This window comes from Pan troglodytes, chromosome X (assembly GCF_028858775.2).
Source record: "Pan troglodytes isolate AG18354 chromosome X, NHGRI_mPanTro3-v2.0_pri, whole genome shotgun sequence".
In the NCBI taxonomy this organism is placed as follows: Eukaryota; Metazoa; Chordata; class Mammalia; order Primates; family Hominidae; genus Pan; species Pan troglodytes.
Genome location: NC_072421.2, coordinates 30473953 through 30490549, shown reverse-complemented (window position 1 = coordinate 30490549; position 16597 = coordinate 30473953). Strand labels below are relative to the sequence as shown.

Below are 16597 nucleotides of genomic sequence, written 5' to 3'. Positions count from 1 at the left end.
AATTGATAGAATGTGTGCTTTCGACAACATGGCTTGTTTAATGGAATGTGAGTTACTTGTAAAATTTCCAAGAGGACTGGTCGGCTATTGTACAGAACATTTTTCCCGTTCGGTTTGCCTGATGTTTTCTCATGATTAGATTGAGGTCATGAATGATTGCGAAGGATACCACAGAGGTGATATGCCCTTCTCGAAGCATGATATCAAAGGGTACATAATGTTGCTGATTATAAGATTTTATAGGGCAGATAGAAGGTGTTTCTCAGTCTCGAATGTGGGAGATAGAAAATCTTTGGCTGCAAAGAAAAAGGAACCATAAACGCAAGATCCTAAGAGAATGCTATTAAAATATTTTTAATTCATAGAGAATAACATTTGAATTAAAGAAGCTAACACATAGGTAGAAAAACACATTAAAAAACAAAAATCGTGACAATAAATATTTGGGATTTTCATCACAGGTAAAATCAGTTATACTACTGTAAAGATTAGCTTATTTCAATATGCTACTTAGAATGTTTTAGTGGTGAATACAGATTGGTCAGTTATTTAATAAGGTAAATTGAAGTCTCTTTCTAAAAGGTGGAAGTAAATTTAATGCCCGTAGAAAGTAAAGTTTATTTCTGGATATTTCATGCCACTTTACAAGCACCTGGTTTACTCAAGCTTCGGTCAGCATTACAGAACTGACATATTCCAGTAGATACTAGTTTTAAGATCTTGCTACCGCTAAATGGAACCAGAAATTGAGGGATAAGATGGGGTCTTGTAAGTCTGGACTGGGGCAAAGGAACTCTCAGGGATGGGCACCACGTGAGGGGCTGAAAATGAAAAAGCAACACCTTTGCTGGCATTTGAAGTAAGCAAACTCTCAATTTGTGGTAGCCATAGATACTTAAGAATATTACCAGAGGGCCCTGAGAACTCTGCGATCTTAAGGAGCAAGGAAGGAGGTTTCTTAAGTACTGGAAGCCTCAGGGCTAAGCTATGAGTTGATAGTATGTATTTCTTGAAATTTTGCTTATGAGAGATTCTACAGCATAAACACAGAGAAAAGCAGAATGCACTTACATGTAATCTTTCTAAACTAGGGCATGAGTATCTGTAACTTAATTCTACAAGTTCCACAATGACAAAATTTTTATAGGATAAAATCGTATTCTCTTATGTTCGTTAAGAATAATTCATGAAAATTATTGCTCTTCTAATATTTCTAATATGGCATGATATAGCCTTCTCTATTTTAGCTTATGTCTGCATGTTCTCCAAGAGATTCCTCACAGACTTGGATTCCTCCCCCGCCCCTAAACCCAGAGACGGAGTCTTCCTCTGTCGCCCAGGCTAAAACGCAGGGATGCGATCTTGGCTCACTGCAGCCTCTGCCTCCCGGGTTTAAGCAGTTCTCCTGCTCGGCCTCTGGAGTAGCTGGGATTACAGGCACGTGCCACCACGCCCGACTAATTTATTTTTGTGTTTTTAGTAGAGACGGGGTTTCACCATGTTGGCCAGGCTGGTCTTGAACTACTGACCTCGTGATCTGCCCGCCTTGGCCTCCCAAAGTGCTAGGATTACAGGCGTGAGCCACCACGCCCAGCCGGATTTTTTATGTAATAGTCATCACTGATGACCAGATAAGGCAAGTCCAGAAAATATCTACAAACTTTTAAGAGGCAAACTGAGGCTCCAAGGAGGTTTCTTTATTATTAATCTTTGTACAGAAATATTTTAATATAAAATTCCCTCTCCTTTAGAGAATATTTACATTACAAAATGAATAAATGTCAATTCCATTGATTGAAAATGAATTGCAGATTTCTACGGCAAGTGTCAACCAACATTACAAAACAGTTTCAAATCAAATATTCTTTGTGTTTACATTTTTATAAGAGCACTGTTTTTGTTTTTGTTTTTGTTTTTTTTGTACCAGGACTATCTGTTATAGTGCCAAGGTAGTCACGAATTCAATAATAAGTCTCAAAATACTACCTAGTATGATGATTAACATTATATGCTAATGGAATCAAGATGTATTACAGTTTTAAAAATGTATATATTAATAATTTATACTGTCTTTTATAAGACCAAGTTTAAGTTTTTAGGTGGGACTTAATGCCTGGAACTCATAAATAGAAATCTCCAGGTATTGCCTAATTTTCCATTACAATTTTAGTAAATATGGGACCTTAAAAATCATAAATAAGGAATCTGACATTCCTTAGCAGAGAGGCCGATTGACCTCCTCATTGGAACCTGAATTACTGTCTCACGTCACCCTCCTTTCTTTCCGACATCAACTGTGAAATTCATTTTTATTCACTTTTATTTTTCATAATTTTATAATTCATTTCTTTTACCTGCAGGCCTTGTGCTGCCACACCTAAAAAATGGCTTCTGCACCCATGTAAGAAGCAATCTGCTTTCTCAGCCATCTTGGTTCACCTGTTCTTTGACTACCCCACCCTGCCTGGGGCTCCAGTACTGAGTGTATCTACAGTGCTATGGGGACACCTAGGAGAACTCTAACCAGTCTTGAGATGGGCTTGCTGTGGGTCAGACAGTGAAATTCAAGGAAGGAATAGAAGAGGGTGGAGAGAAGAATAGAAAAACACTCTGGACAGAGAGGAAAGAGCATGAGTGAGGAAAAGCCTGGGAGCTTTGGGGAAAATAAAATAATTTTGAAGGGGCTGAACCTAAAGTGTAGACGAGGGGCAAGTAGAGGGAAGATTAGGAGAAGAATGGACCCTGATGACGCAAGAGCAGGAGCAGCGCTGTTCTCTGTATGGCATGTGGAAAATGTGAGACTTCCATTTCAGGGCAATGGGAAGTTGAGGGAAGATTTCAAATAGGAGACTGACGCAATCACATCTCTATTCTAAAGAGAACAATCTTACTGTATTTTCAAACCTGAGATTGGATCAGACAGAATCAAGGATTGAGAATGTTACAATACTCTGGGATCACATAAGGAATAAGCACTGCAAAGATCAGATTATTTCCACATAATTTCTTAAAGTGATAAAGCATAGGTGGTAGCAGTAACTACAGAACACTCTGCTTTTTATCAATGTGATAATAGGGAACCTCTTAAACCAGACATTAAGTAGGAATCCTGTTAAGGCAGAAAATATATATATTTTTTTCTCTCTCTATATGTATATATATGTGTATATATGTATACATATATGTGTGTATGTATGTATACATATATGTGTGTATATATATGTGTGTGTGTGTGTGTGTGTGTGTGTGTGTGTGTGTATCACTGTGTCACCCACACAGAGAAAGAGATCTGGGAACTGCCAGTTGCTTCTCAATATAGGCAGAACAGAAAGTCAATTTGAGCAGTGCTTTGTTCTGTGAAGAGGCTTTTCAGTGGTTTCTCTTAATTGTACAAATTTGTGCAGCTAAGCAAAGTTACCACTTCACTTCTTATGCATTGCTCTGCTCACAGCCTAGACACTAGGGGTCCAATGGAGTCAATTCTGAGAGCAGGCCAGGTGAGGTCAAGCTCACACCTGAGTCTCTAACCAGGGGCCTTAGTGTTGTGGAGAAAAGCTGGATTCACCAGGTACTATTTATTGGGAAAAAGTAATTAATCACACCTGTGTCAGAGAGCTGTGACGTTGGAACCCAACTGTATTACCTTGTGTTTGAAAGTGGGAATGAAGGACTATTATCCTTTCCTCTGAATCTCAATAAGAACCAGGACTTGATAGAAATTCATGGAGCAGGGTGGAGCTTAGGAATAAGTGATGTATGTCCACCAAATAAGGGCAAATAAGGATTAAAAAGGATAAATAGTAGTTATGAAAGTAATAAATGATGGGACTGTGTTTGTACCTTTGGCCAATGAACTAGGATATGCCAATTACACAACAGGTTTTTAGCATCTGAATTTTGGGAGTCACCCATTCATATTCCATTTTATAGTCTCTTGATTTTATTTAAGCCTATATTCTTTGCTTTAAATTCTCATTTTCACCTAATACACGCTTCATCCATTAAATCCAATTCAAATGAAACTTCTTCCAAAATGCAGGCCTGCACTTTCAAAAAATACTCATTTAATTTTTCTTCCTCCTTCTCTTCTCCTTTCTCCATAGACTTTGGAACATATTTCTGTTTTATCATAATATAGTCCTTTCAATATCTGCTTTGCTCACATATCTAGCCCAGCAACTTGACTATGCATTCCCCAAAGGCAGAAATTATATCTTTATTTACCTTCGTATTACCAGGACCCATTACAGCATCTTGAATATATTAAGAACTCAATACATAATCTCAAATTAATGAATAACCTGCTTAATATCTTTTGAACTTTCATTTTACCTTGTTTCCCTTTTTTTAAAGCTTCATTAATTAAAGGCTACATGTCTACATGTCTCCACAGGCCAAATTTATCGTGTAAACTAGGCTTCACATTGTAAGTACAGAGCCTCCTCATTCAGGTATTATTTCAGTGGTGGTATTCCACACACCAGCTTGCAAAAGTCAGTTACCACATTTTCAGAAATTCTGTGAGCAGGCTGTTAAGCACAGTCATTGAAAATTAAATTATAGAAATACAAAAAAAATTAAAAACAAAAATAATAGATACTCAAAACTTCCAAATTATTTTGCTACATTTTACCATTCATTCACTCATCGTTTGAGATTGTTTACAGCTATAGTATCCGTATGGTGGAAATACTATACAATAGTGTACTACTGCACATCTCTTCTCAACTATATGTTTAATGACATTATGTTGGTAGCTTGAAAAAGACTATAGGGGGAGTATTTACTCCATACATTGGCAAATGCTACAAATCAGGCTATGATTTATTGTTTTGTTGACTGACTGTACTTAAAACATGACAGGGAAAATGTTAATAATGCAGGTTAAATTAAAAGTATGTCGTGTCTATAGCTGCCATATTGGGAATAGCACAAACATCAAGAAAATATTCTCCTACTAAAATTTGATTCCGCAAAGAACTCATTTACATCACTGATGAGTGAGTAAAGTTCTGATATGCACCTCCATTGTTTTATTAGCTAATGTAAACAAAAATATGAACTGTATTCTTGGCAGAACTACATTTAGAGCCAAGTGTTAAACATTTACCAGATGCTACTGTCTATAAAATTATTTTTTACATACATAGTATGCATATTTTAATAGCTTTATTGAGATACAATTCACATAGCATGAATTTGTACAATTCCATGGTTTTCTGTATATGCACAGAATTGTACAATCAGAACCACAATCAATTTTAGGACACTTTTATCATCCCAAAAAGGAACCCTGTACCAAGTGGCAGCCACTCCCCATTTTAGCCCCTAGCAACTATGAATCTACTTCTACTTTCTGTCTCTATGGATATCTGGTATAAATGTAGTCATACAATATTATTGCCTTTTATGTCTGGTTTCTTTTGCTTAGTTTAATGTTTTCAAGGTTTATTCATGTTATATAGCATGTATCAATAATATCCCATTGTGTGAATATATCCCATATGTTGATTTTGTTTATCCATTCATCAGCTGATGAACATTTGGGTTGTTTCCACTTTTTGGCTATTGTGAATACTGCTGCTAAGTTTTTGTGTGGACATATGTTTTCATTTTTCTTGGGTACATACCTAGGAGTGATGTTGCTAGGCCATAAGAGAATCTTATGTTTAAATATTTGAAGAAATAACAAATTGGTTTTCAAAGTGGCTGTGCCATTTTACATTCCTGCCAGCAATGTATCAGGGTTCCAGTTTCTCCACAGGCTTGTCAACACTTCTTAGCATCTGTCGCTTTGATTATAGCCATCCTAGTGAGAGTGAAGTAGGATCTCTTTGTGGTCCCTAACATTCATATTAAACCAAAATTTTATTATTAAATATAGCTATTTTGCTAATCACCAGTACTGTTCAAAATTATGAAAACATTATCAAGATAAAAAGGCTTCTCATTGGATCGTAGCATGCAATTGTCAACATCATACCTAAAATGCTTTTTATTTACCTACTTTTGTGTTATAAACACTATAATGAATTTATAAAATGATTTATAAAATGTATGATTATAAAATCAGACTATATTTTTACTTGGCAAGTTTTAGGAACTAAATAAATTATTGGAGGCTTGCTTTATTAGGAAATACTGAGAATATTCCATTCCAAATATTTTAAAGTAAACATATGTTAAACAAGAATATACAATGGGACTTACAGTATCATCTCCTTTAAACTCAATAGAAATATGCCTACAAGCATTATTTTTTTTTTTAAATTTTTACTTTCAGGGGTACATGTGCAGGTTTGTTACATAGGTAAATTATATGTCACAGGGATTTGGTGTACAGATTATTTCATCACCCAGGTTATAAGCATGGTATCTGGTAGGTAGTTTTTCCGTTCTCAGCCTCCTCTCACCCTCTACCCTCCACCCTCAAGTATACCTGTATTGTGTACTCAATGTTTAGCTTCCACTTATAAGTGAGAACATGTGGTATTTGGTTTTCTTTCCCTTCATTTACAATAATGGTCTCTCGCTCCATCCATGTTGCTGCAAAGGACATGATATCATTCTTTTTGATGGCTGCATAGTATTCCACGGTGTATATAAACCATGTTTTCTTTATCTAGTCTACCACTGATGTGCATCTAGGTTGATTCCATGTCTGCTATTGTGAATAGTGCTGCAATAAACATACGCATGCATGTGTCTTTATGGTAAAAAAAAAATTTATATTCCTTTGGGTATATACCCAAAAATGGGATGCTGGGTCCAATGGTAGCTCTAAGTTCTTTGAGAAATCAAACTGCTTTCCACAGTGGCTGAACTAATTTACATTCCCACCAGCAGTATATAAGTGTTCCCTTTTCTTCACAAACTTGCCAGCATCTGTTATGTTTTGACTTTTTAATAATAGCACTGAAACTTTAAACTGTTGTGGGCAGTATGGCCATTTTAACAATATTGATTATTTTTATCTATGAGTGTGGAATGTTCTTCCATTTGTTTGTGTCATCACTGATTTCTTTCAGCAGTGTTTTGTAATTTTTATTGTAGAGATATTTCACCCTCCTGGCTAGCTGTATTTCTAGGCATTTTATTTTATTTTTTTGTGGCTATTGTGAATGGGATTGCATTCTTGATTTGGCACTCAGCTTGGATGTTGTTGGTATATAGAAATGTGCCTACTAGCATTCTTTTCAGTTTTTTGTTTGTTTGTTTTGAGATAGGGTCTCACTCTGTTGCTCAGGCTGGAGTGCAGTGAAACAATCACGGTTCACTGCAGCTTCAACCTCCCGAGCTCAAGCAATCCTCTCACCTCATCCTCCCGGGTAGCTGGAACTATAGGCATGTGTAACCATGCCTGGCTAATTTTTTGAGACAGGGTCTAGCTTTGTCACCCAGGTTGGTGTGCCTAGCTAATTTTTTATTTTATTTTTAAATAGAGACAGGGTCTCCCTATGTTGCCCAGGCTAGTCTCAAACTTCTGGGCTTAAGTAATCCTCCCACCTTGGCCTCCCAAAGTGCTGGGATTACAGGCATGAGCCACTGCACCTGGCCAGCATTCTTTTAATATGATAATGTTTTAGAAGTTTTACTAATACAATAGGATATAACAAAGCAATGAGATGTTTTAAAAAGCTGATAAAAGCATTATTATTATTATTGTTGTTAAAGTTTATAGGAGTGTATGAACATAAAATGTGTACAACTGTTTAATGGAATATTGTTAAGCAGATTAACTAGCTAACATTTGGAAAGTGCATAAAGATGAAAATTGCCAAATAAAGGCTTCATATATTGAGCCAATTTCAATAAAAACATTGTTTGAAGATAACCTGATTGCATACTTAACCAATTAAAAAGCCCTATATTTTGACTTTTTAAAAAGTTATTTTAAATATTCAAATCTAAGACATATATTGTAATCACTTACTAGCAAAATTTAAAAATTTGTCCTTTTGATATAACATTCTTTTGTATTGGTATTCCAAAATATAAAATTCTCTATAGTTCGAGTTATTTTAAACAAAATATAATCACGTAAAAATAAGACTCACTATCCTATAGATCAAATGGAGTCTATGTGGTAATTCGAAAAGGAGGGGCTACCCATTTTTTTCAATATATTTGGATAGAACTTTAGGTCCAGACAAAAATACCCTTAAGAAACTCAAAAGAGAATATGCAAAATAAAACCAAGAGAGAATGTGGGTCTTAAGAGCATAGATTCTAAAATTATTAAAAGTTTGCTTATATATATATATATATTTTTGAAATGGGGTCTTGCTATGTTACCCAGCCTGGTCTTGAACTCCTGGGCTCAAGCGGTCTTCCCCTCTCCTGAGTAGCTGTGATTACAGGCTCAAGGCTTGAAATTTAAAAATGAAACACTATCTGCCTAATATGAAATATTAGATACTCCATAAGAGCATCTACCTCAGCCTATTGCAACCCTGCAGCAATAAATAATTGATGAAGGCAATTCAGAAGAAAGCCAGTTTTCCATAGTGGGGTAAGTTTGTAAATCTGGCAAATTTGAGGGGTTTTTTTAAACTACATGATTTGTAGCAATTAATTTAATGTACTTACAGTTTAGCTATAGTTAATGTGATTTAAATTTTTTTAATCTTATTCTCTAAGAGACACTGATTTTTATCATAGTTTTGCCAGCCTTAAGAAGAAACTCTGTAGTTAGTTATGGTCTATGATATTTAGAAATCATTATCATCCATGATTTCTACAGTTACTAATTAGAAAATAGAAGAGATCCTATTTATACTAGCAATAAACAAACAATTAAACAAATCCATTCCCAAGTTACATTTTAGATGTAATGCTAATGCTAATAAAAGTCCAATAAGATGTAGAACTCAACAAAATCTATATTCATTTAGAAATTTAAGTAGGTGGATATTGTCAACAACTATCCTAAAGAAGTGGAATGATGATAGATCTGGACATTACGTCGTTGGTCTAAACAAAGAGCAAAATGTATTTTAAAACAATTATAAAAAAACAACTTCATGTTTATCCCGCAGGCAGTGATACAACTCTTTGAAATCAATTCTAGTGCTCAGATATGGTACCAGATTTAACTCCAGGCAATGAGTTATCAGAATTGTATTATGTTCTAAAAACAAAAATTAGTTTCATATAATACAGAAAAATAAATGTGGGATTTATTAGAGTTAAATATTACTATGAAATAAATATACTATATAGGAGAAAGTATATATTTTATAAATATGTGGAGGAAAAATAATTTCTTAAAATTGAAGTCTAGAAATAACAAAAAAGTTCAAGATTAAAAGATTTAAATTTATAATTAGTAAAATTCAGTAGAATGGAAAGTGATACAAAGAAAAAACAGAATGATTATGAATTTTTATTTTTTGTGTTTATTTAATGTGTGTCTGGGTATGCTTTCAATTAAAAAGGAAAAATAATTTTAAAACTCACTTAGCATAGCATCTAGAATGGACATTAAAAAATTAATAGATTGACATTCCAGATATTCAACTTGAAAATAATTAGTGCTAGATAGATTGTGATAGGAACTTTAGGGAAAGTTATTACTAGCAATTACTAATGCTACCATTAACTTTGCTTTTTCTTGCACATTTCCACTAACTTTCATATCAGTTTTTATTTTATACTCCCATATATTCTACAATGTCATTTAGCTTAGAGTCATATGGCTTAGATGTGACATTTTTTTCTTATTTTACTTAAGTCAGTGAGTTCCAAATTTATTGTCAAAAAATTTACCTCCAACCCCCACCAGATTTAGATTCAGCAAGTCAAGTCTGGAGAGTTCCAGGGATTTGAATTTTTAACAAGCACCCTCAGGTGATTTTTCATGCAAGTGATTACAGTTAACTGTCCAGAACAATTTGTTTTTACCTTGGAATTTGTTTAAAGTGGAACTGGGGCTCAGAAAAGCAACAAAATTGAAAAATATTAGGGCAGGTCCTGTAAGCAGGAAGCAAGGACAGGGAGGCTGGAGAAGAGGAAAGAGAAAGAGGGTTCACAATAACGGCAGTTGTAGAGGTAGAGAAGTAGCTGGTGTAGACAAGAAAGTAGGATATAAAACTGGGTCACTGGCAACCCAACCAGGCTACAGAAATATATATATATATACACACACACAAAGTTATGTAGAAAGAAATATCTTTCATTGGAAAACTACTCATTGGTCTATGGCACACCCTTCCAGATTATTGGATTCTTGCTTTTTTATGTTTTTTGTTGTTGTTGTTTGTTTGTTTGTTTTTTTGAGACAGAGTCTCGCTCTATCACCCAGGCTGGAGTGCAGTGGCGCGATCTGGGCTCACTGCAAGCTCCGCCTCCCGGGTTCACGCCATTCTCCTGTCTCAGCCTCCCAAGTAGCTGGGACTACAGGAGCCCGCCACAACGCCCGGCTGATTGTTTGTATTTTAGTAGAGATGGGGTTTCACCGTGTTAGCCAGGATGGTCTCGATCTCCTGACCTCGTGATCCACCTGCCTCGGCCTCCCAAAGGCTTTTTTACTGTCTTTGAACTATATTTTGACTCTGTAAAATGTAGGACACTGATAGGGGTACAAATTCTCTCCTGTCTGATAGTGATTTAATTGACTCACCTCTCCTATCCCCCCTATAACCTGGGGAAAAAAACAATTTTGTCTCCATTTACAATTCATCTCAACATTTCTTTAATCTGTGTAAATCTGCTGCTTTGATATTTCCTTTGAACTGGTCATAACATCTGCTTGGTCCCCTCATATCACATCAGCAAAAAATTTTTTAACATGTATTCATTCTTCCATCTGTGTGAGAGTCACGACTATACATGTTTCTGAAAATTATCTATAAAAAGGAATATATTTGCCTTATTGCTCATTATGGCTCTGACATTTGTTGGATTACTGAAGGATTTTATGAACACTCTCCTTATCCCCCTTTTTTTCAAATATAAAAATCAGCAACAAGCAATGGGGAAAGGATTCCCTGTTCAATAAATGGTGCTAGGAAAACTGGCTAGCCATATGCAGAAAACTGAATCTGGACCCCTTCCTTACACCTTTATACAAAAATCAACTCGAGACGGATTAAAGACTTAAATGTTAGACCCAAAACCATAAAAACCCTAGAAGAAAACCTAGGCAATACCATACAGGACATAGGCATGGGCAAAGACTTCATGACTAAAACACCAAAGCAATTGCAAAAAAAGCCAAAATTGACAAATGGGATCTAATTAAACTAAAGAGCTTCTGCACAACAAAAGAAACTAGTATTAGAGTGAACAGGCAACCTACAGAATGGGAGAAAGTTCAATCTACCCATCTGACAAAGGTCTAATATCCAGAATCTACAAGGAACTTAAACAAATTTACAAGAAAAAAAAAACCCCATCAAAAAGTGGGCAAAGGATATGAACAGACACTTCTCAAAAGAAGACATTTATGCAGTCAACAAACATATGAAAAAAGCTCATTATCACTGATCATTAGAGAAATGCAAATCAAAACCACAATGAGATACCATCTCACACCATTCAGAATGGCAATTATTAAGTAGTCAGGAAACAATAGATGCTGGCTAGGCTGTGGAGAAATAGGAATGCTTTCACTCTGTTGGTGGGAGTGTAAATTAGTTCAACCATTGTGGAATACAGTGTGGCGATTCCTCAAGGATCTAGAACCAGAAATACCACTTGACCCAGCAATCCCATTACTGGGTATATACCCAAAGGATTATAAATCATTCTACTATAAAGATGCATGCACACGTATGTGTACTGCAGCACTATTTACAATAGCAAAGACTTGGAAGCAACCCAAATGCCCATCAATGATAGATTGGAAAAAGAAAATGTGGCACAGATACACCATGGAATACTATGCAGCCATAAAAAAGGAATGAGATCATGTCCTTTGCAGGGACATGGATGAAGCTGGAAGCCATCATCCTCAGCAAACTAACACAGGAACAGAAAACCAAACACTGCATGTTCTCACTGATAAGTGTGAGCTGAAAAATGAGAACACATGGAATAGGGAGGGGAACATCACACACTGGGGCCTGTCGGGGTTGGGGGCAAAGGGAGGGAGAGCATTAGGATAAATAATACCTAATGCATGCGGGGCTTAAAACCTAGATGACGGGTTGATGGGTGCAGCAAACCACCATGGCACATGTATACCTATGTAACAAACCTGCACGTTCTGCACATGTATCCCAGAACTTAAAAAATTAAAATTAAAATTAAAAAAAGAATCAGCAATAAAATTTTTATCTTTATTTAAGTCCAAGCTATTTAGCTTGTTATCAAGAGCAACTATCGTTCTTTTCTTTCAGTCTCTAATTTGCTGTAGTAAGCAATTTCTGATAAGGCAATTCTAGTATGTGATTCAGAGAGCCAACCACCACAGCTCTTCCGTACCCTCTTCCATTTGGATACTGAAAAAACTCCTCCACCTCTCATCTCTGATACACAAGTGATAGAGCTGAGACTGCTTAGCACATTTAACCAGAAATACCGGAAATTAGCATTAGAATTCGACAAGTTAAGGAGAAGAGAGACCTTTATTTAATTTGTCTCTCAATTTTGTTTCTTTGTTTTCCTTCAAATAATAAAAGAAACAAATTTAAGCTATGGCCTAGGGATCTGCACACATCAAATATATCAGTCAGCCAGGGCTGTAGGCCTGAAGACAATGGTATTCTTGCTGCCTCCAGTTGATACCTGTAAAAGCCACAGTAAATTGCACTAAATGCTTCTGCCTCCTTTTTGGCAGAAAGGTGCACAGTCAGCTCAACCTGAACAGGTTCAGAAGGAAGCATGCTAAAATTGATCATAAAAAATCATTCCTATCTAAAATGAGAACAATGCTTGTCACACTGCAGCCTTTTAACTAGGCCGTGATTTGAGGGGTCTTACAGGAAAAACAATACTTTTGCCCTTCAACCAGTAGCTTCCAATCAGCTAAGTGGAGCACAGTTCTAACTGGGTATCATATAGCCATTTCTAAAACTATGAGATCAGAGTCTCTCTCCACTAGAGGACACTCTCTAACTTATTGAAAAATAAAAAAGCTCTCTTTTTTTTAATTAAAAAGAAAATTCTCCTCTAATTAAAAAGCATCAACATCCAGACATTTTACTCTTTGCAATTAGGAAATAGTGAGCATTTTGTTCTTAACTAAGATGTTGAATAGTAGGGGGATTTTAATTTCATTTGCACCATTAATCATGTATATTAAAATTACTCTACGGTCATGGTAAAGATAAATGTTTTGCCGAAGACTCCCCATTTAAGATAAAAGCAAAGTGGTTTACAAAACATATTTATCTTTTGTCATTAGTTACACTGAATGGCTCTTCTAGAAAGCTTTATTCAGAAATGAAAAAAGAGAAGAATTTCTTTGTCTCTCTCTGTTTCTGTCTCTGTCTCTCTCTCACACACACACACACACACACACACACACACACACACACACACACGGAGACAAATGAAGTTCGTTGGAACTTCATTAAGATCTTTTACCTAAATAAGTACTAGGACCTACAGCAGATAATAGTTGCCAATATCAAAGCACAGATAGTTCTTTGGAAATCAGAGATTTATCTAAGAATTCTAAAAGAAAGGAAAAGTAATGAAAGGGGTACGTTATATTAAGCTCATAGTTGAGGATGTGATTGCTGCAAGATATAACAACATCTGCTCAAATTTCAAGGAGACAAAATCACAAGAGGAAAACAAGGTATGAATTTTAAATTTGCTAACCATAATTCAGCTGTAGTGTCAGATTTCTTTATGAAAATAGATTTTATACTACATTACTATATATTTTTGTAGCTTTTAGGAACAAAGCAACTCAATTGTTTGATCAATAGATTATAAGAGAATTTAAGTAACAACAAATAACTTGGAGTTAATTAAGTTAATATAAATTTATAGTACCCATGGTGAGTGCTCACTCATTGTTAGCAATTATTATTAGTAGTAGTAGTAGTATTACTATTATGGGACAAACATTACTGTAAGTGATGATATATAGTATATATATCAAGTTAGGCCAAATTATGCCTTTCAGGAATCAGAGGGCTGCGCAGTGAACTTGAAATAAGCTGCTGGGGGATTTCCCACAGTAATCAAATGAAGAGAGGCAGTAGCATGGCTCCTCTAGAATAGAGAGGAAATCTTATTCACTTGAAGGAAAAGGGCCTGAGAAATGGGAATATTATTACCACATTGTGCTGGGTAGTAAAAAGATTCTTGTAAGGGCTCAAATTTTAGCTCTTGATGGCTGTTTTCTACCTGCATGAAACAAAAGTTCATGGTGTCTAGAACAATCGGTGGACACCAGCCAGAAGAGGGGGTGTCCCTCTTGTTAACATCAAACATTTGTTAACACCCAGATGCCCTTGATGACCTCACCCCTGGGAAGGTGTGATGTTGCACCTGAGTGTTGAGAAGATGGGTCTTAGATAAATGATGCGGGAAAATGATGACTATACAGTAGAAATTACTCACCTGCCAGGAAATTGATTTGCTCTAAAAGGCTACTCAGAAACTCCTGGTGATGATGAAGGGCAGAAAGTACAGCCATTGTTACCCTTGAGTTGAGTGGATGGAAGGAGTACCTCGTGATTTGCTTTCTGACAAAAACATCAGATCTGCTTATAATTTTACTCATTTCGAAAGTTTTTCAAGTCATCCACAAAGTGAACATTTTTTGTAATGCAGATATCTTTAGGTTTTAATACAGAGGTCTTTTTATCCTCCAATATTTGTGATTATATCTTGATAAGGCACATCCTTTATTTCTGCTCTTTTAATTACATAGTCACTATTCCAAATCCTTTCTTGATTTATTTAACTCTTACAGTGCTTTCTCATCTTTCCAGAGTCCTACACATTTAAAGCAAATTATTGCATTTTTAGCCTCCAAGTATATTTAAATCAGCCATTAAAAATGCATAAAGAAAGCATACATCTGTGGTCATTACTCAGTAAATTCTTTAGACCTCAGTATCATGAGCAGTTGAAACAGAAAGGAAAAATATGGGGGGAAAATTGGAATATGAAAAGGAGGAGCAAGACAGAAAGAAAAATGAAAGAAGGAGGAAAGTAAAGAATATTAGTGGTGGTGAAAGTGAAATACCCCTAGCAGTTTATTCAAATATAAGTGACCACCACTGTTACAAATAAGTTGTGATTCTCTTGAACAGACCCTGTCCATACATTGCCTTATCTATCTTTTTGTGCTTAATATGTCATCTCCAAACCCTGGCTGATACCTCTTGAGGCAGAGACCACTAAATGTGTCCCAGTGTCTATTAGTCCTTTCTTCCTTTTAGTAGTATAGTCCCTAGAATTTTAGGTAAGCACGTGGCTACCCAGTTATAGACCACATTTCTTAGCTTCTCTTGCAGCTAAATGTGGCCATGTGCCTGACACCGGGTCAACGAGATGTATGAAGAAGTGATGTGTGCAATTTCCTGGTCATTTCCTTTATGATAAAGCCGCATGCCCTGGAGTTTATTTTTCCCTTTCCTGCAGACTGGAAAGCAGATGTATCAGTGAACTGGCTTCTACCAGAAATACGAGGAAAAAAATGGGGAGCAACAACATATAAGGGACTTGAGTCCCTGAATGACTTAATTGAATGGAATCACCTGACTGGTCTGGGGCTGCTAGCTATTGGTTTATTTATCGAGAGAAATATACTTCAATTTGATCAAAGACATTACATTTTGGGGTATCCTTGTTACCCAGCTTAGCCTGTATCCATCAGTGCCTCTAGAATCTACTTTTTCCACCTTGTCTCACAGGTCATAGTGTGGCAGAATAAAATCATGACCATATACCCACTAATTTGATCCACTTAGTGGTGAAGACAAAAACCACATTTATCTCCTGCTAATCCCCTAATACTTTCCCACAATACTCATGTTCAAAGTGCAGAAACAGAAAAATATAAGCTCCCTCTTCGAGAAGAAAAATATGAATTAGAATGAGTTTCCTTTTAAGAAAGAGCTTAACTAGAGAAAAGCTAGAAACCATTTACTTAGACCTTGGTTTATTTAGGGGTAATATAGTAAATAGTATCTGTTCTAAAACACATATAGCAGCTTGTGACTTAGAATGATTTGTTTTGCAGGTTTTTACATGGATAGGTTGGGCCAAAATGGAAGGTTCAATTCAAATTGAATTTTATGATTCGCTGTACATTTTAATGAGTTATCCTCTCTAAACTTTCTTGACACTCAAGGTCTTATGCACAAACCTGCTTTTCTTATGTTTTTAAAAATATAAATTGTAATCATTAGATTTATTAGTTTTCAAAGCTAATGAAATATTTTTAGGAAGCTTTATAAGCTTATAACGTGGCAAGTGCAGGAAATCATGATGGCTAATGCATGTTGTTTATTATTTAAGATGTAACAGTGAACTCACTGTTTTGTGTTTTCTCCTTTTCTGCCTAGAAGGATTTTTGTTAGTCGCCATTATATTAGAAGTACTCAGTGTAACTGCTTGTTTTTCAGGCAGAAGTTTGCTCTGCTTGTCTCTTCTCCATACTGGCTCAGTAAAATGCTTCTGACAGCTT

The 16597-nt window shown here is 35.8% G+C and overlaps 1 protein-coding gene across 2 annotated transcripts in view; it reads right to left on the bottom strand.

Annotated features, from left to right (window-relative positions):
* IL1RAPL1 (interleukin 1 receptor accessory protein like 1) overlaps positions 1 to 16597 on the bottom strand; it is a 1365259-nt gene that overhangs the window by 39395 nt on the left and 1309267 nt on the right. The gene's annotated exons all lie outside the window — the stretch shown is intronic.